This window comes from Pimephales promelas, chromosome 24, assembly GCF_988280905.1.
Source record: "Pimephales promelas chromosome 24, fPimPro1.hap1.1, whole genome shotgun sequence".
In the NCBI taxonomy this organism is placed as follows: Eukaryota; Metazoa; Chordata; class Actinopteri; order Cypriniformes; family Leuciscidae; genus Pimephales; species Pimephales promelas.
The window spans coordinates 22813557-22830138 of NC_142792.1; the positions used below are offsets into that span (position 1 = coordinate 22813557).

Sequence of the window (16582 nt, forward strand, 5' to 3'; positions counted from 1 at the left end):
ACATTTAATGAAACTTTTGTGCTTTAAGCCTTGCAAACGGAAATGATTGCAGCCAGGCAGCAGCAGGAAGGGCGTGTGTGTTGGCTCGTTGGTCTAGGGGTATGATTCTCGCTCAGGGTGCGAGTGGTCCCGGGTTCAAATCATGGACGAGCCCGTTCTCAGGCTTTGCTTTTAATCACTTCAGCCTGACCAGGGCAACCAGGATATTTCTTGGAAATTGGGGACAAAAGCAGTCAGAGTCGGGCCGGTTAGCTCAGTTGGTTAGAGCGTGGTGCTAATAACGCCAAGGTCGCGGGTTCGATCCCCGTACGGGCCAAGCTTTTGGTCTCTGCTCATCTCGAAAATGACGGGCGGTCTCCCAGAAATCTCTGCTGGACAAACCGCTTGATAACGGACCTGGCCGAAATAGCTCAGTTGGGAGAGCGTTAGACTGAAGATCTAAAGGTCCCTGGTTCGATCCCGGGTTTCGGCAGAGCAGCCTGGTCACCGTGTTTTTGGTCGACGGACTCCACTGACCAAATGCCAGCTCCTGTCAACCTGATTCCGCCTATTCTCATCGCTATCTGCCTTTCAGACGGCCAGGGACCAGGGCGTGTTGGTTCCATGGTGTAATGGTTAGCACTCTGGGCTTTGAATCCAGCGATCCGAGTTCAAATCTCTGTGGAACCTTTTCAGCTTGTTTTCCGGAAGGGCGGGAAAAAACTGAGCTGATGCGCAACCGCTGATGTGGTGGTGAAACTGGCACTCTAAAACCAAGGCGGTATCGGGGAAACGTGGGCTTAATAAGAAAAAGCTTCACTTGCTCTTTGCTGTCCACCTACTAGGCTGAATGACTAAACACCTCTGCTGCTCGGTAGTAAAAATCCACCCACGCCAAGGTTCCATGGTGCAAAGGTTAGCACTTTGGACTCTGAATACAGCGATCCGAGTTCAAATTTCGGTGGGACCTGCTTTTGACAGGAATGTGTGCAGTACCGCGTCCGAAAAAACTTTTCCACAGCGCTCATCCAGGGAGTGCCCCTTTGAAGTGAGCGTAAAAGGCGTTACACAAAGTGGAGAATGCGGGCATCGATCCCGCAATCTCTCGCATGCTAAGCGAGCGCCCTACCATTTGAACTAATTCCCCTCGACGATGTGGAGAGACGGTGTCCTTCGCTCTCAAAGACAACGGCCTGGACGATCCCTTTCATCTCTGCAAGTGCTGTAGCGTGGCCACAAAGCAAAGAGACCGTATTTTTTCTGTGCCGGCAACTTTGCACTGGCTACCGTTTAGTTGCACATTTAATGAAACTTTTGTGCTTTAAGCCTTGCAAACGGAAATGATTGCAGCCAGGCAGCAGCAGGAAGGGCGTGTGTGTTGGCTCGTTGGTCTAGGGGTATGATTCTCGCTTAGGGTGCGAGTGGTCCCGGGTTCAAATCATGGACGAGCCCGTTCTTAGACTTTGCTTTTAATCACTTCAGCCTGACCAGGGCAACCAGGATATTTCTTGGAAATTGGGGACAAAAGCATTCAGAGTTGGGACGGTTAGCTCAGTTGGTTAGAGCGTGGTGCTAATAACGCCAAGGTCGCGGGTTCGATCCCCGTACGGGCCAAGCTTTTGGTCTCTGCTCATCTCGAAAATGATGGGCGGTCTCCCAGAAATCCCTGCTGGACAAACCGCTTGATAACAGACCTGGCCGAAATAGCTCAGTTGGGAGAGCGTTAGACTGAAGATCTAAAGGTCCCTGGTTCGATCCCGGGTTTCGGCAGAGCAGCCTGGTCACCGTGTTTTTGGTCGACGGATTCCACTGACCAAATGCCAGCTCCTGTCAACCTGATTCCGCCTATTCTCATCGCTATCTGCCTTTCAGACGGCCAGGGACCAGGGCGTGTTGGTTCCATGGTGTAATGGTTAGCACTCTGGGCTTTGAATCCAGCGATCCGAGTTCAAATCTCGGTGGAACCTTTTCAGCTTGTTTAGCGGAAGGACGGGAAAAAACAGAGCTGATGCGCAACCGCTGATGTGGTGGTGAAACTGGCACTCTAAAACCCAGGCGGTATCGGGGAAACGTGGGCTTAATAAGAAAAAGCTTCACTTGCTCTTTGCTGTCCACTTACTAGGCTGAATGACTAAACACCTCTGCTGCTCGGTGGTAAAAATCCACCCACGCCAAGGTTCCATGGTGCAATGGTTAGCACTCTGGACTCTGAATACAGCGATCCGAGTTCAAATTTCGGTGGGACCTGCTTTTGACAGGAATGTGTGCAGTACCGTGTCCGAAAAAACTTTTCCACAGCGCTCATCCAGGGAGTGCCCCTTTGAAGTGAGCGTAAAAGGCGTTACACAAAGTGGAGAATGCGGGCATCGATCCCGCTATCTCTCGCATGCTAAGCGAGCGCTCTACCATTTAAACTAATTCCCCTCCACGATGTGGAGAGACGGTGTCCTTCGCTCTCAAAGACAACGGCCTGGACGATCCCTTTCATCTCTGCAAGTGCTGTAGCGTGGCCACAAAGCAAAGAGACCGTATTTTTTCTGTGCCGGCAACTTTGCACTGGCTACCGTTTAGTTGCACATTTAATGAAACTTTTGTGCTTTAAGCCTTGCAAACGGAAATGATTGCAGCCAGGCAGCAGCAGGAAGGGCGTGTGTGTTGGCTCGTTGGTCTAGGGCTATGATTCTCGCTCAGGGTGCGAGTGGTCCCGGGTTCAAATCTCGGACGAGCCCGTTCTCAGGCTTTGCTTTTAATCACTTCAGCCTGACCAGGGCAACCAGGATATTTCTTGGAAATTGGGGACAAAAGCAGTCAGAGTCGGGCCGGTTAGCTCAGTTGGTTAGAGCGTGGTGCTAATAACGCCAAGGTCGCGGGTTCGATCCCCGTACGGGCCAAGCTTTTGGTCTCTGCTCATCTCGAAAATGACGGGCCGTCTCCCAGAAATCCCTGCTGGACAAACCGCTTGATAACAGACCTGGCCGAAATAGCTCAGTTGGGAGAGCGTTAGACTGAAGATCTAAAGGTCCCTGGTTCGATCCCGGGTTTCGGCAGAGCAGCCTGGTCACCGTGTTTTTGGTCGACGGACTCCACTGACCAAATGCCAACTCCTGTCAACCTGATTCCGCCTATTCTCATCGCTATCTGCCTTTCAGACGGCCATGGAAAAGGGCGTGATGGTTCCATGGTGTAATGGTTAGCACTCTGGGCTTTGAATCCAGCGATCCGAGTTCAAATCTCGGTGGAACCTTTTCAGCTTGTTTTGCGGAAGGGCGGGAAAAAACTGAGCTGATGCGCAACCGCTGATGTGGTGGTGAAACTGGCACTCTAAAACCCAGGCGGTATCGGGGAAACGTGGGCTTAATAAGAAAAAGCTTCACTTGCTCTTTGCTGTCCACCTACTAGGCTGAATGACTAAACACCTCTGCTGCTCGGTGGTAAAAATCCACCCACGCCAAGGTTCCATGGTGCAATGGTTAGCACTCTGGACTCTGAATACAGCGATCCGAGTTCAAATTTCGGTGGGACCTGCTTTTGACAGGAATGTGTGCAGTACCGTGTCCGAAAAAACTTTTCCACAGCGCTCATCCAGGGAGTGCCCCTTTGAAGTGAGCGTAAAAGGCGTTACACAAAGTGGAGAATGCGGGCATCGATCCCGCTATCTCTCGCATGCTAAGCGAGCGCTCTACCATTTGAACTAATTCCCCTCGACGATGTGGAGAGACGGTGTCCTTCGCTCTCAAAGACAACGGCCTGGACGATCCCTTTCATCTCTGCAAGTGCTGTAGCGTGGCCACAAAGCAAAGAGACCGTATTTTTTCTGTGCCGGCAACTTTGCACTGGCTACCGTTTAGTTGCACATTTAATGAAACTTTTGTGCTTTAAGCCTTGCAAACGGAAATGATTGCAGCCAGGCAGCAGCAGGAAGGGCGTGTGTGTTGGCTCGTTTGTCTAGGGGTATGATTCTCGCTTAGGGTGCGAGTGGTCCCGGGTTCAAATCATGGACGAGCCCGTTCTTAGGCTTTGCTTTTAATCACTTCAGCCTGACCAGGGCAACCAGGATATTTCTTGGAAATTGGGGACAAAAGCATTCAGAGTTGGGACGGTTAGCTCAGTTGGTTAGAGCGTGGTGCTAATAACGCCAAGGTCGCGGGTTCGATCCCCGTACGGGCCAAGCTTTTGGTCTCTGCTCATCTCGAAAATGACGGGCGGTCTCCCAGAAATCCCTGCTGGACAAACCGCTTGATAACAGACCTGGCCGAAATAGCTCAGTTGGGAGAGCGTTAGACTGAAGATCTAAAGGTCCCTGGTTCGATCCCGGGTTTCGGCAGAGCAGCCTGGTCACCGTGTTTTTGGTCGACGGACTCCACTGACCAAATGCCAGCTCCTGTCAACCTGATTCCGCCTATTCTCATCGCTATCTGCCTTTCAGACGGCCAGGGACCAGGGTGTGTTGGTTCCATGGTGTAATGGTTAGCACTCTGGGCTTTGAATCCAGCGATCCGAGTTCAAATCTCGGTGGAACCTTTTCAGCTTGTTTTCCGGAAGGGCGGGAAAAAACTGAGCTGATGCGCAACCGCTGATGTGGTGGTGAAACTGGCACTCTAAAACCAAGGCGGTATCGGGGAAACGTGGGCTTAATAAGTAAAAGCTTCACTTGCTCTTTGCTGTCCACCTACTAGGCTGAATGACTAAACACCTCTGCTGCTCGGTAGTAAAAATCCACCCACGCCAAGGTTCCATGGTGCAATGGTTAGCACTCTGGACTCTGAATACAGCGATCCGAGTTCAAATTTCGGTGGGACCTGCTTTTGACAGGAATGTGTGCAGTACCGCGTCCGAAAAAACTTTTCCACAGCGCTCATCCAGGGAGTGCCCCTTTGAAGCGAGCGTAAAAGGCGTTACACAAAGTGGAGAATGCGGGCATCGATCCCGCTATCTCTCGCATGCTAAGCGAGCGCCCTACCATTTGAACTAATTCCCCTCGATGATGTGGAGAGACGGTGTCCTTCGCTCTCAAAGACAACGGCCTGGACGATCCCTTTCATCTCTGCAAGTGCTGTAGCGTGGCCACAAAGCAAAGAGACCGTATTTTTTCTGTGCCGGCAACTTTGCACTGGCTACCGTTTAGTTGCACATTTAATGAAACTTTTGTGCTTTAAGCCTTGCAAACGGAAATTATTGCAGCCAGGCAGCAGCAAGAAGGGCGTGTGTGTTGGCTCGTTGGTCTAGGGGTATGATTCTCGCTCAGGGTGCGAGTGGTCCCGGGTTCAAATCATGGACGAGCCCGTTCTCAGGCTTTGCTTTTAATCACTTCAGCCTGACCAGGGCAACCAGGATATTTCTTGGAAATTGGGGACAAAAGCAGTCAGAGTCGGGCCGGTTAGCTCAGTTGGTTAGAGCGTGGTGCTAATAACGCCAAGGTCGCGGGTTCGATCCCCGTACGGGCCAAGCTTTTGGTCTCTGCTCATCTCGAAAATGACGGGCGGTCTCCCAGAAATCTCTGCTGGACAAACCGCTTGATAGCAGACCTGGCCGAAATAGCTCAGTTGGGAGAGCGTTAGACTGAAGATCTAAAGGTCCCTGGTTCGATCCCGGGTTTCGGCAGAGCAGCCTGGTCACCGTGTTTTTGGTCGACGGACTCCACTGACCAAATGCCAGCTCCTGTCAACCTGATTCCGCCTATTCTCATCGCTATCTGCCTTTCAGACGTCCATGGACCAGGGCGTGTTGGTTCCATGGTGTAATGGTTAGCACTCTGGGCTTTGAATCCAGCGATCCGAGTTCAAATCTTGGTGGAACCTTTTCAGCCTGTTTTGCGGAAGGGCGGGAAAAAACTGAGCTGATGCGCAACCGCTGATGTGGTGGTGAAACTGGCACTCTAAAACCCAGGCGGTATCGGGGAAACGTGGGCTTAATAAGAAAAAGCTTCACTTGCTCTTTGCTGTCCACCTACTAGGCTGAATGACTAAACACCTCTGCTGCTCGGTGGTAAAAATCCACCCACGCCAAGGTTCCATGGTGCAATGGTTAGCACTCTGGACTCTGAATACAGCGATCCAAGTTCAAATTTCGGTGGGACCTGCTTTTGACAGGAATGTGTGCAGTACCGCGTCCGAAAAAACTTTTACACAGCGCTCATCCAGGGAGTGCCCCTTTGAAGTGAGCGTAAAAGGCGTTACACAAAGTGGAGAATGCGGGCATCGATCCCGCTATCTCTCGCATGCTAAGCGAGCGCTCTACCATCTGAACTAATTCCCCTCCACGATGTGGAGAGACGGTGTCCTTCGCTCTCAAAGACAACGGCCTGGACGATCCCTTTCATCTCTGCAAGTGCTGTAGCGTGGCCACAAAGCAAAGAGACCGTATTTTTTCTGTGCCGGCAACTTTGCACTGGCTACCGTTTAGTTGCACATTTAATGAAACTTTTGTGCTTTAAGCCTTGCAAACGGAAATGATTGCAGCCAGGCAGCAGCAGGAAGGGCGTGTGTGTTGGCTCGTTGGTCTAGGGGTATGATTCTCGCTCAGGGTGCGAGTGGTCCCGGGTTCAAATCACGGACGAGCCCGTTCTCAGGCTTTGCTTTTAATCACTTCAGCCTGACCAGGGCAACCAGGATATTTCTTGGAAATTGGGGACAAAAGCAGTCAGAGTCGGGCCGGTTAGCTCAGTTGGTTAGAGCGTGGTGCTAATAACGCCAAGGTCGCGGGTTCGATCCCCGTACGGGCCAAGCTTTTGGTCTCTGCTCATCTCGAAAATGACGGGCGGTCTCCCAGAAATCCCTGCTGGACAAACCGCTTGATAACAGACCTGGCCGAAATAGCTCAGTTGGGAGAGCGTTAGACTGAAGATCTAAAGGTCCCTGGTTCGATCCCGGGTTTCGGCAGAGCAGCCTGGTCACCGTGTTTTTGGTCGACTGACTCCACTGACCAAATGCCAGCTCCTGTCAACCTGATTCCGCCTATTCTCATCGCTATCTGCCTTTCAGACGGCCATGGACCAGGGCGTGTTGGTTCCATGGTGTAATGGTTAGCACTCTGGGCTTTGAATCCAGCGATCCGAGTTCAAATCTCGGTGGAACCTTTTCAGCTTGTTTTGCGGAAGGGCGGGAAAAAACTGAGCTGATGCGCAACCGCTGATGTGGTGGTGAAACTGGCACTCTAAAACCCAGGCGGTATCGGGGAAACGTGGGCTTAATAAGAAAAAGCTTCACTTGCTCTTTGCTGTCCACCTACTAGGCTGAATGACTAAACACCTCTGCTGCTCGGTGGTAAAAATCCACCCACGCCAAGGTTCCATGGTGCAATGGTTAGCACTCTGGACTCTGAATACAGCGATCCGAGTTCAAATTTCGGTGGGACCTGCTTTTGACAGGAATGTGTGCAGTACCGCGTCCGAAAAAACTTTTCCACAGCGCTCATCCAGGGAGTGCCCCTTTGAAGTGAGCGTAAAAGGCGTTACACAAAGTGGAGAATGCGGGCATCGATCCCGCTATCTCTCGCATGCTAAGCGAGCGCTCTACCATTTAAACTAATTCCCCTCGACGATGTGGAGAGACGGTGTCCTTCGCTCTCAAAGACAACGGCCTGTACGATCCCTTTCATCTCTGCAAGTGCTGTAGCGTGGCCACAAAGCAAAGAGACCGTATTTTTTCTGTGCCGGCAACTTTGCACTGGCTACCGTTTAGTTGCACATTTAATGAAACTTTTGTGCTTTAAGCCTTGCAAACGGAAATTATTGCAGCCAGGCAGCAGCAAGAAGGGCGTGTGTGTTGGCTCGTTGGTCTAGGGGTATGATTCTCGCTCAGGGTGCGAGTGGTCCCGGGTTCAAATCATGGACGAGCCCGTTCTCAGGCTTTGCTTTTAATCACTTCAGCCTGACCAGGGCAACCAGGATATTTCTTGGAAATTGGGGACAAAAGCAGTCAGAGTCGGGCCGGTTAGCTCAGTTGGTTAGAGCGTGGTGCTAATAACGCCAAGGTCGCGGGTTCGATCCCCGTACGGGCCAAGCTTTTGGTCTCTGCTCATCTCGAAAATGACGGGCGGTCTCCCAGAAATCCCTGCTGGACAAACCGCTTGATAACAGACCTGGCCGAAATAGCTCAGTTGGGAGAGCGTTAGACTGAAGATCTAAAGGTCCCTGGTTCGATCCCGGGTTTCGGCAGAGCAGCCTGGTCACCGTGTTTTTGGTCGACTGACTCCACTGACCAAATGCCAGCTCCTGTCAACCTGATTCCGCCTATTCTCATCGCTATCTGCCTTTCAGACGGCCATGGACCAGGGCGTGTTGGTTCCATGGTGTAATGGTTAGCACTCTGGGCTTTGAATCCAGCGATCCGAGTTCAAATCTCGGTGGAACCTTTTCAGCTTGTTTTGCGGAAGGGCGGGAAAAAACTGAGCTGATGCGCAACCGCTGATGTGGTGGTGAAACTGGCACTCTAAAACCCAGGCGGTATCGGGGAAACGTGGGCTTAATAAGAAAAAGCTTCACTTGCTCTTTGCTGTCCACCTACTAGGCTGAATGACTAAACACCTCTGCTGCTCGGTGGTAAAAATCCACCCACGCCAAGGTTCCATGGTGCAATGGTTAGCACTCTGGACTCTGAATACAGCGATCCGAGTTCAAATTTCGGTGGGACCTGCTTTTGACAGGAATGTGTGCAGTACCGCGTCCGAAAAAACTTTTCCACAGCGCTCATCCAGGGAGTGCCCCTTTGAAGTGAGCGTAAAAGGCGTTACACAAAGTGGAGAATGCGGGCATCGATCCCGCTATCTCTCGCATGCTAAGCGAGCGCTCTACCATTTAAACTAATTCCCCTCGACGATGTGGAGAGACGGTGTCCTTCGCTCTCAAAGACAACGGCCTGTACGATCCCTTTCATCTCTGCAAGTGCTGTAGCGTGGCCACAAAGCAAAGAGACCGTATTTTTTCTGTGCCGGCAACTTTGCACTGGCTACCGTTTAGTTGCACATTTAATGAAACTTTTGTGCTTTAAGCCTTGCAAACGGAAATTATTGCAGCCAGGCAGCAGCAAGAAGGGCGTGTGTGTTGGCACGTTGGTCTAGGGGTATGATTCTCGCTCAGGGTGCGAGTGGTCCCGGGTTCAAATCACGGACGAGCCCGTTCTCAGGCTTTGCTTTTAATCACTTCAGCCTGACCAGGGCAACCAGGATATTTCTTGGAAATTGGGGACAAAAGCAGTCAGAGTCGGGCTGGTTAGCTCAGTTGGTTAGAGCGTGGTGCTAATAACGCCAAGGTCGCGGGTTCGATCCCCGTACGGGCCAAGCTTTTGGTCTCTGCTCATCTCGAAAATGACGGGCGGTCTCCCAGAAATCCCTGCTGGACAAACCGCTTGATAACAGACCTGGCCGAAATAGCTCAGTTGGGAGAGCGTTAGACTGAAGATCTAAAGGTCCCTGGTTCGATCCCGGGTTTCGGCAGAGCAGCCTGGTCACCGTGTTTTTGGTCGACTGACTCCACTGACCAAATGCCAGCTCCTGTCAACCTGATTCCGCCTATTCTCATCGCTATCTGCCTTTCAGACGGCCATGGACCAGGGCGTGTTGGTTCCATGGTGTAATGGTTAGCACTCTGGGCTTTGAATCCAGCGATCCGAGTTCAAATCTCGGTGGAACCTGCTTTTGACAGGAATGTGTGCAGTACCGCGTCCGAAAAAACTTTTCCACAGCGCTCATCCAGGGAGTGCCCCTTTGAAGTGAGCGTAAAAGGCGTTACACAAAGTGGAGAATGCGGGCATCGATCCCGCTATCTCTCGCATGCTAAGCGAGCGCTCTACCATTTGAACTAATTCCCCTCCACGATGTGGAGAGACGGTGTCCTTCGCTCTCAAAGACAACGGCCTGGACGATCCCTTTCATCTCTGCAAGTGCTGTAGCGTGGCCACAAAGCAAAGAGACCGTATTTTTTCTGTGCCGGCAACTTTGCACTGGCTACCGTTTAGTTGCACATTTAATGAAACTTTTGTGCTTTAAGCCTTGCAAACGGAAATTATTGCAGCCAGGCAGCAGCAGGAAGGGCGTGTGTGTTGGCTCGTTGGTCTAGGGGTATGATTCTCGCTCAGGGTGCGAGTGGTCCCGGGTTCAAATCATGGACGAGCCCGTTCTCAGGCTTTGCTTTTAATCACTTCAGCCTGACCAGGGCAACCAGGATATTTCTTGGAAATTGGGGACAAAAGCAGTCAGAATCGGGCCGGTTAGCTCAGTTGGTTAGAGCGTGGTGCTAATAACGCCAAGGTCGCGGGTTTGATCCCCGTACGGGCCAAGCTTTTGGTCTCTGCTCATCTCGAAAATGACGGGCGGTCTCCCAGAAATCTCTGCTGGACAAACCGCTTGATAACAGACCTGGCCGAATTAGCTCAGTTGGGAGAGCGTTAGACTGAAGATCTAAAGGTCCCTGGTTCGATCCCGGGTTTCGGCAGAGCAGCCTGGTCACCGCGTTTTTGGTCGACGGACTCCACTGACCAAATGCCAGCTCCTGTCAACCTGATTCCGCCTATTCTCATCGCTATCTGCCTTTCAGACGTCCATGGACCAGGGCGTGTTGGTTCCATGGTGTAATGGTTAGCACTCTGGGCTTTGAATCCAGCGATCCGAGTTCAAATCTCGGTGGAACCTTTTCAGCTTGTTTTGCGGAAGGGCGGGAAAAAACTGAGCTGATGCGCAACCGCTGATGTGGTGGTGAAACTGGCACTCTAAAACCCAGGCGGTATCGGGGAAACGTGGGCTTAATAAGAAAAAGCTTCACTTGCTCTTTGCTGTCCACCTACTAGGCTGAATGACTAAACACCTCTGCTGCTCGGTGGTAAAAATCCACCCACGCCAAGGTTCCATGGTGCAATGGTTAGCACTCTGGACTCTGAATACAGCGATCCGAGTTCAAATTTCGGTGGGACCTGCTTTTGACAGGAATGTGTGCAGTACCGCGTCCGAAAAAACTTTTCCACAGCGCTCATCCAGGGAGTGCCCCTTTGAAGTGAGCGTAAAAGGCGTTACACAAAGTGGAGAATGCGGGCATCGATCCCGCTATCTCTCGCATGCTAAGCGAGCGCCCTACCATTTGAACTAATTCCCCTCGACGATGTGGAGAGACGGTGTCCTTCGCTCTCAAAGACAACGGCCTGGACGATCCCTTTCATCTCTGCAAGTGCTGTAGCGTGGCCACAAAGCAAAGAGACCGTATTTTTTCTGTGCCGGCAACTTTGCACTGGCTACCGTTTAGTTGCACATTTAATGAAACTTTTGTGCTTTAAGCCTTGCAAACGGAAATGATTGCAGCCAGGCAGCAGCAGGAAGGGCGTGTGTGTTGGCTCGTTGGTCTAGGGGTATGATTCTCGCTTAGGGTGCGAGTGGTCCCGGGTTCAAATCATGGACGAGCCCGTTCTTAGGCTTTGCTTTTAATCACTTCAGCCTGACCAGGGCAACCAGGATATTTCTTGGAAATTGGGGACAAAAGCATTCAGAGTTGGGACGGTTAGCTCAGTTGGTTAGAGCGTGGTGCTAATAACGCCAAGGTCGCGGGTTCGATCCCCGTACGGGCCAAGCTTTTGGTCTCTGCTCATCTCGAAAATGATGGGCGGTCTCCCAGAAATCCCTGCTGGACAAACCGCTTGATAACAGACCTGGCCGAAATAGCTCAGTTGGGAGAGCGTTAGACTGAAGATCTAAAGGTCCCTGGTTCGATCCCGGGTTTCGGCAGAGCAGCCTGGTCACCGTGTTTTTGGTCGACGGATTCCACTGACCAAATGCCAGCTCCTGTCAACCTGATTCCGCCTATTCTCATCGCTATCTGCCTTTCAGATGGCCAGGGACCAGGGCGTGTTGGTTCCATGGTGTAATGGTTAGCACTCTGGGCTTTGAATCCAGCGATCCGAGTTCAAATCTCGGTGGAACCTTTTCAGCTTGTTTAGCGGAAGGACGGGAAAAAACAGAGCTGATGCGCAACCGCTGATGTGGTGGTGAAACTGGCACTCTAAAACCCAGGCGGTATCGGGGAAACGTGGGCTTAATAAGAAAAAGCTTCACTTGCTCTTTGCTGTCCACCTACTAGGCTGAATGACTAAACACCTCTGCTGCTCGGTGGTAAAAATCCACCCACGCCAAGGTTCCATGGTGCAACGGTTAGCACTCTGGACTCTGAATACAGCGATCCGAGTTCAAATTTCGGTGGGACCTGCTTTTGACAGGAATGTGTGCAGTACCGCGTCCGAAAAAACTTTTCCACAGCGCTCATCCAGGGAGTGCCCCTTTGAAGTGAGCGTAAAAGGCGTTACACAAAGTGGAGAATGCGGGCATCGATCCCGCTATCTCTCGCATGCTAAGCGAGCGCTCTACCATTTGAACTAATTCCCCTCCACGATGTGGAGAGACGGTGTCCTTCGCTCTCAAAGACAACGGCCTGGACGATCCCTTTCATCTCTGCAAGTGCTGTAGCGTGGCCACAAAGCAAAGAGACCGTATTTTTTCTGTGCCGGCAACATTGCACTGGCTACCGTTTAGTTGCACATTTAATGAAACTTTTGTGCTTTAAGCCTTGCAAACGGAACTGATTGCAGCCAGGCAGCAGCAAGAAGGGCGTGTGTGTTGGCTCGTTGGTCTAGGGGTATGATTCTCGCTCAGGGTGCGAGTGGTCCCGGGTTCAAATCACGGACGAGCCCGTTCTCAGGCTTTGCTTTTAATCACTTCAGCCTGACCAGGGCAACCAGGATATTTCTTGGAAATTGGGGACAAAAGCAGTCAGAGTCGGGCCGGTTAGCTCAGTTGGTTAGAGCGTGGTGCTAATAACGCCAAGGTCGCGGGTTCGATCCCCGTACGGGCCAAGCTTTTGGTCTCTGCTCATCTCGAAAATGACGGGCGGTCTCCCAGAAATCCCTGCTGGACAAACCGCTTGATAACAGACCTGGCCGAAATAGCTCAGTTGGGAGAGCGTTAGACTGAAGATCTAAAGGTCCCTGGTTCGATCCCGGGTTTCGGCAGAGCAGCCTGGTCACCGTGTTTTTGGTCGACTGACTCCACTGACCAAATGCCAGCTCCTGTCAACCTGATTCCGCCTATTCTCATCGCTATCTGCCTTTCAGACGGCCATGGACCAGGGCGTGTTGGTTCCATGGTGTAATGGTTAGCACTCTGGGCTTTGAATCCAGCGATCCGAGTTCAAATCTCGGTGGAACCTTTTCAGCTTGTTTTGCGGAAGGGCGGGAAAAAACTGAGCTGATGCGCAACCGCTGATGTGGTGGTGAAACTGGCACTCTAAAACCCAGGCGGTATCGGGGAAACGTGGGCTTAATAAGAAAAAGCTTCACTTGCTCTTTGCTGTCCACCTACTAGGCTGAATGACTAAACACCTCTGCTGCTCGGTGGTAAAAATCCACCCACGCCAAGGTTCCATGGTGCAATGGTTAGCACTCTGGACTCTGAATACAGCGATCCGAGTTCAAATTTCGGTGGGACCTGCTTTTGACAGGAATGTGTGCAGTACCGCGTCCGAAAAAACTTTTCCACAGCGCTCATCCAGGGAGTGCCCCTTTGAAGTGAGCGTAAAAGGCGTTACACAAAGTGGAGAATGCGGGCATCGATCCCGCTATCTCTCGCATGCTAAGCGAGCGCTCTACCATTTAAACTAATTCCCCTCGACGATGTGGAGAGACGGTGTCCTTCGCTCTCAAAGACAACGGCCTGTACGATCCCTTTCATCTCTGCAAGTGCTGTAGCGTGGCCACAAAGCAAAGAGACCGTATTTTTTCTGTGCCGGCAACTTTGCACTGGCTACCGTTTAGTTGCACATTTAATGAAACTTTTGTGCTTTAAGCCTTGCAAACGGAAATTATTGCAGCCAGGCAGCAGCAAGAAGGGCGTGTGTGTTGGCACGTTGGTCTAGGGGTATGATTCTCGCTCAGGGTGCGAGTGGTCCCGGGTTCAAATCACGGACGAGCCCGTTCTCAGGCTTTGCTTTTAATCACTTCAGCCTGACCAGGGCAACCAGGATATTTCTTGGAAATTGGGGACAAAAGCAGTCAGAGTCGGGCTGGTTAGCTCAGTTGGTTAGAGCGTGGTGCTAATAACGCCAAGGTCGCGGGTTCGATCCCCGTACGGGCCAAGCTTTTGGTCTCTGCTCATCTCGAAAATGACGGGCGGTCTCCCAGAAATCCCTGCTGGACAAACCGCTTGATAACAGACCTGGCCGAAATAGCTCAGTTGGGAGAGCGTTAGACTGAAGATCTAAAGGTCCCTGGTTCGATCCCGGGTTTCGGCAGAGCAGCCTGGTCACCGTGTTTTTGGTCGACTGACTCCACTGACCAAATGCCAGCTCCTGTCAACCTGATTCCGCCTATTCTCATCGCTATCTGCCTTTCAGACGGCCATGGACCAGGGCGTGTTGGTTCCATGGTGTAATGGTTAGCACTCTGGGCTTTGAATCCAGCGATCCGAGTTCAAATCTCGGTGGAACCTGCTTTTGACAGGAATGTGTGCAGTACCGCGTCCGAAAAAACTTTTCCACAGCGCTCATCCAGGGAGTGCCCCTTTGAAGTGAGCGTAAAAGGCGTTACACAAAGTGGAGAATGCGGGCATCGATCCCGCTATCTCTCGCATGCTAAGCGAGCGCTCTACCATTTGAACTAATTCCCCTCCACGATGTGGAGAGACGGTGTCCTTCGCTCTCAAAGACAACGGCCTGGACGATCCCTTTCATCTCTGCAAGTGCTGTAGCGTGGCCACAAAGCAAAGAGACCGTATTTTTTCTGTGCCGGCAACTTTGCACTGGCTACCGTTTAGTTGCACATTTAATGAAACTTTTGTGCTTTAAGCCTTGCAAACGGAAATTATTGCAGCCAGGCAGCAGCAGGAAGGGCGTGTGTGTTGGCTCGTTGGTCTAGGGGTATGATTCTCGCTCAGGGTGCGAGTGGTCCCGGGTTCAAATCATGGACGAGCCCGTTCTCAGGCTTTGCTTTTAATCACTTCAGCCTGACCAGGGCAACCAGGATATTTCTTGGAAATTGGGGACAAAAGCAGTCAGAATCGGGCCGGTTAGCTCAGTTGGTTAGAGCGTGGTGCTAATAACGCCAAGGTCGCGGGTTTGATCCCCGTACGGGCCAAGCTTTTGGTCTCTGCTCATCTCGAAAATGACGGGCGGTCTCCCAGAAATCTCTGCTGGACAAACCGCTTGATAACAGACCTGGCCGAATTAGCTCAGTTGGGAGAGCGTTAGACTGAAGATCTAAAGGTCCCTGGTTCGATCCCGGGTTTCGGCAGAGCAGCCTGGTCACCGCGTTTTTGGTCGACGGACTCCACTGACCAAATGCCAGCTCCTGTCAACCTGATTCCGCCTATTCTCATCGCTATCTGCCTTTCAGACGTCCATGGACCAGGGCGTGTTGGTTCCATGGTGTAATGGTTAGCACTCTGGGCTTTGAATCCAGCGATCCGAGTTCAAATCTCGGTGGAACCTTTTCAGCTTGTTTTGCGGAAGGGCGGGAAAAAACTGAGCTGATGCGCAACCGCTGATGTGGTGGTGAAACTGGCACTCTAAAACCCAGGCGGTATCGGGGAAACGTGGGCTTAATAAGAAAAAGCTTCACTTGCTCTTTGCTGTCCACCTACTAGGCTGAATGACTAAACACCTCTGCTGCTCGGTGGTAAAAATCCACCCACGCCAAGGTTCCATGGTGCAATGGTTAGCACTCTGGACTCTGAATACAGCGATCCGAGTTCAAATTTCGGTGGGACCTGCTTTTGACAGGAATGTGTGCAGTACCGCGTCCGAAAAAACTTTTCCACAGCGCTCATCCAGGGAGTGCCCCTTTGAAGTGAGCGTAAAAGGCGTTACACAAAGTGGAGAATGCGGGCATCGATCCCGCTATCTCTCGCATGCTAAGCGAGCGCCCTACCATTTGAACTAATTCCCCTCGACGATGTGGAGAGACGGTGTCCTTCGCTCTCAAAGACAACGGCCTGGACGATCCCTTTCATCTCTGCAAGTGCTGTAGCGTGGCCACAAAGCAAAGAGACCGTATTTTTTCTGTGCCGGCAACTTTGCACTGGCTACCGTTTAGTTGCACATTTAATGAAACTTTTGTGCTTTAAGCCTTGCAAACGGAAATGATTGCAGCCAGGCAGCAGCAGGAAGGGCGTGTGTGTTGGCTCGTTGGTCTAGGGGTATGATTCTCGCTTAGGGTGCGAGTGGTCCCGGGTTCAAATCATGGACGAGCCCGTTCTTAGGCTTTGCTTTTAATCACTTCAGCCTGACCAGGGCAACCAGGATATTTCTTGGAAATTGGGGACAAAAGCATTCAGAGTTGGGACGGTTAGCTCAGTTGGTTAGAGCGTGGTGCTAATAACGCCAAGGTCGCGGGTTCGATCCCCGTACGGGCCAAGCTTTTGGTCTCTGCTCATCTCGAAAATGATGGGCGGTCTCCCAGAAATCCCTGCTGGACAAACCGCTTGATAACAGACCTGGCCGAAATAGCTCAGTTGGGAGAGCGTTAGACTGAAGATCTAAAGGTCCCTGGTTCGATCCCGGGTTTCGGCAGAGCAGCCTGGTCACCGTGTTTTTGGTCGACGGATTCCACTGACCAAATGCCAGCTCCTGTCAACCTGA

At 51.7% G+C, this 16582-nt stretch overlaps 1 long non-coding RNA gene and 37 other non-coding genes across 38 annotated transcripts in view; 37 read left to right on the forward strand and 1 right to left on the reverse strand.

The window, feature by feature from the left end:
* Positions 1–16582, reverse strand: part of LOC148966930 (uncharacterized) — a 461761-nt gene that overhangs the window by 295252 nt on the left and 149927 nt on the right. The gene's annotated exons all lie outside the window — the stretch shown is intronic.
* Positions 243–316, forward strand: trnai-aau (transfer RNA isoleucine (anticodon AAU)). Its single transcript has one exon. It is a non-coding gene; the product is annotated as a tRNA-Ile (tRNA).
* On the forward strand, positions 400–472 carry trnaf-gaa (transfer RNA phenylalanine (anticodon GAA)). The gene has a single exon. It is a non-coding gene; the product is annotated as a tRNA-Phe (tRNA).
* On the forward strand, positions 1520–1593 carry trnai-aau (transfer RNA isoleucine (anticodon AAU)). Its single transcript has one exon. It is a non-coding gene; the product is annotated as a tRNA-Ile (tRNA).
* On the forward strand, positions 1677–1749 carry trnaf-gaa (transfer RNA phenylalanine (anticodon GAA)). The gene has a single exon. It is a non-coding gene; the product is annotated as a tRNA-Phe (tRNA).
* trnaq-uug (transfer RNA glutamine (anticodon UUG)) lies at positions 1875–1946 on the forward strand. The gene has a single exon. It is a non-coding gene; the product is annotated as a tRNA-Gln (tRNA).
* On the forward strand, positions 2797–2870 carry trnai-aau (transfer RNA isoleucine (anticodon AAU)). The gene has a single exon. It is a non-coding gene; the product is annotated as a tRNA-Ile (tRNA).
* trnaf-gaa (transfer RNA phenylalanine (anticodon GAA)) lies at positions 2954–3026 on the forward strand. The gene has a single exon. It is a non-coding gene; the product is annotated as a tRNA-Phe (tRNA).
* trnaq-uug (transfer RNA glutamine (anticodon UUG)) lies at positions 3152–3223 on the forward strand. Its single transcript has one exon. It is a non-coding gene; the product is annotated as a tRNA-Gln (tRNA).
* Positions 4074–4147, forward strand: trnai-aau (transfer RNA isoleucine (anticodon AAU)). Its single transcript has one exon. It is a non-coding gene; the product is annotated as a tRNA-Ile (tRNA).
* On the forward strand, positions 4231–4303 carry trnaf-gaa (transfer RNA phenylalanine (anticodon GAA)). Its single transcript has one exon. It is a non-coding gene; the product is annotated as a tRNA-Phe (tRNA).
* On the forward strand, positions 4429–4500 carry trnaq-uug (transfer RNA glutamine (anticodon UUG)). Its single transcript has one exon. It is a non-coding gene; the product is annotated as a tRNA-Gln (tRNA).
* On the forward strand, positions 5351–5424 carry trnai-aau (transfer RNA isoleucine (anticodon AAU)). The gene has a single exon. It is a non-coding gene; the product is annotated as a tRNA-Ile (tRNA).
* trnaf-gaa (transfer RNA phenylalanine (anticodon GAA)) lies at positions 5508–5580 on the forward strand. The gene has a single exon. It is a non-coding gene; the product is annotated as a tRNA-Phe (tRNA).
* trnai-aau (transfer RNA isoleucine (anticodon AAU)) lies at positions 6628–6701 on the forward strand. The gene has a single exon. It is a non-coding gene; the product is annotated as a tRNA-Ile (tRNA).
* Positions 6785–6857, forward strand: trnaf-gaa (transfer RNA phenylalanine (anticodon GAA)). The gene has a single exon. It is a non-coding gene; the product is annotated as a tRNA-Phe (tRNA).
* On the forward strand, positions 6983–7054 carry trnaq-uug (transfer RNA glutamine (anticodon UUG)). Its single transcript has one exon. It is a non-coding gene; the product is annotated as a tRNA-Gln (tRNA).
* On the forward strand, positions 7905–7978 carry trnai-aau (transfer RNA isoleucine (anticodon AAU)). Its single transcript has one exon. It is a non-coding gene; the product is annotated as a tRNA-Ile (tRNA).
* Positions 8062–8134, forward strand: trnaf-gaa (transfer RNA phenylalanine (anticodon GAA)). Its single transcript has one exon. It is a non-coding gene; the product is annotated as a tRNA-Phe (tRNA).
* trnaq-uug (transfer RNA glutamine (anticodon UUG)) lies at positions 8260–8331 on the forward strand. Its single transcript has one exon. It is a non-coding gene; the product is annotated as a tRNA-Gln (tRNA).
* trnai-aau (transfer RNA isoleucine (anticodon AAU)) lies at positions 9182–9255 on the forward strand. The gene has a single exon. It is a non-coding gene; the product is annotated as a tRNA-Ile (tRNA).
* Positions 9339–9411, forward strand: trnaf-gaa (transfer RNA phenylalanine (anticodon GAA)). The gene has a single exon. It is a non-coding gene; the product is annotated as a tRNA-Phe (tRNA).
* trnaq-uug (transfer RNA glutamine (anticodon UUG)) lies at positions 9537–9608 on the forward strand. The gene has a single exon. It is a non-coding gene; the product is annotated as a tRNA-Gln (tRNA).
* trnai-aau (transfer RNA isoleucine (anticodon AAU)) lies at positions 10179–10252 on the forward strand. Its single transcript has one exon. It is a non-coding gene; the product is annotated as a tRNA-Ile (tRNA).
* On the forward strand, positions 10534–10605 carry trnaq-uug (transfer RNA glutamine (anticodon UUG)). Its single transcript has one exon. It is a non-coding gene; the product is annotated as a tRNA-Gln (tRNA).
* trnai-aau (transfer RNA isoleucine (anticodon AAU)) lies at positions 11456–11529 on the forward strand. Its single transcript has one exon. It is a non-coding gene; the product is annotated as a tRNA-Ile (tRNA).
* trnaf-gaa (transfer RNA phenylalanine (anticodon GAA)) lies at positions 11613–11685 on the forward strand. The gene has a single exon. It is a non-coding gene; the product is annotated as a tRNA-Phe (tRNA).
* Positions 11811–11882, forward strand: trnaq-uug (transfer RNA glutamine (anticodon UUG)). Its single transcript has one exon. It is a non-coding gene; the product is annotated as a tRNA-Gln (tRNA).
* On the forward strand, positions 12733–12806 carry trnai-aau (transfer RNA isoleucine (anticodon AAU)). Its single transcript has one exon. It is a non-coding gene; the product is annotated as a tRNA-Ile (tRNA).
* Positions 12890–12962, forward strand: trnaf-gaa (transfer RNA phenylalanine (anticodon GAA)). Its single transcript has one exon. It is a non-coding gene; the product is annotated as a tRNA-Phe (tRNA).
* trnaq-uug (transfer RNA glutamine (anticodon UUG)) lies at positions 13088–13159 on the forward strand. Its single transcript has one exon. It is a non-coding gene; the product is annotated as a tRNA-Gln (tRNA).
* On the forward strand, positions 14010–14083 carry trnai-aau (transfer RNA isoleucine (anticodon AAU)). Its single transcript has one exon. It is a non-coding gene; the product is annotated as a tRNA-Ile (tRNA).
* Positions 14167–14239, forward strand: trnaf-gaa (transfer RNA phenylalanine (anticodon GAA)). The gene has a single exon. It is a non-coding gene; the product is annotated as a tRNA-Phe (tRNA).
* Positions 14365–14436, forward strand: trnaq-uug (transfer RNA glutamine (anticodon UUG)). Its single transcript has one exon. It is a non-coding gene; the product is annotated as a tRNA-Gln (tRNA).
* Positions 15007–15080, forward strand: trnai-aau (transfer RNA isoleucine (anticodon AAU)). Its single transcript has one exon. It is a non-coding gene; the product is annotated as a tRNA-Ile (tRNA).
* Positions 15362–15433, forward strand: trnaq-uug (transfer RNA glutamine (anticodon UUG)). Its single transcript has one exon. It is a non-coding gene; the product is annotated as a tRNA-Gln (tRNA).
* trnai-aau (transfer RNA isoleucine (anticodon AAU)) lies at positions 16284–16357 on the forward strand. Its single transcript has one exon. It is a non-coding gene; the product is annotated as a tRNA-Ile (tRNA).
* On the forward strand, positions 16441–16513 carry trnaf-gaa (transfer RNA phenylalanine (anticodon GAA)). Its single transcript has one exon. It is a non-coding gene; the product is annotated as a tRNA-Phe (tRNA).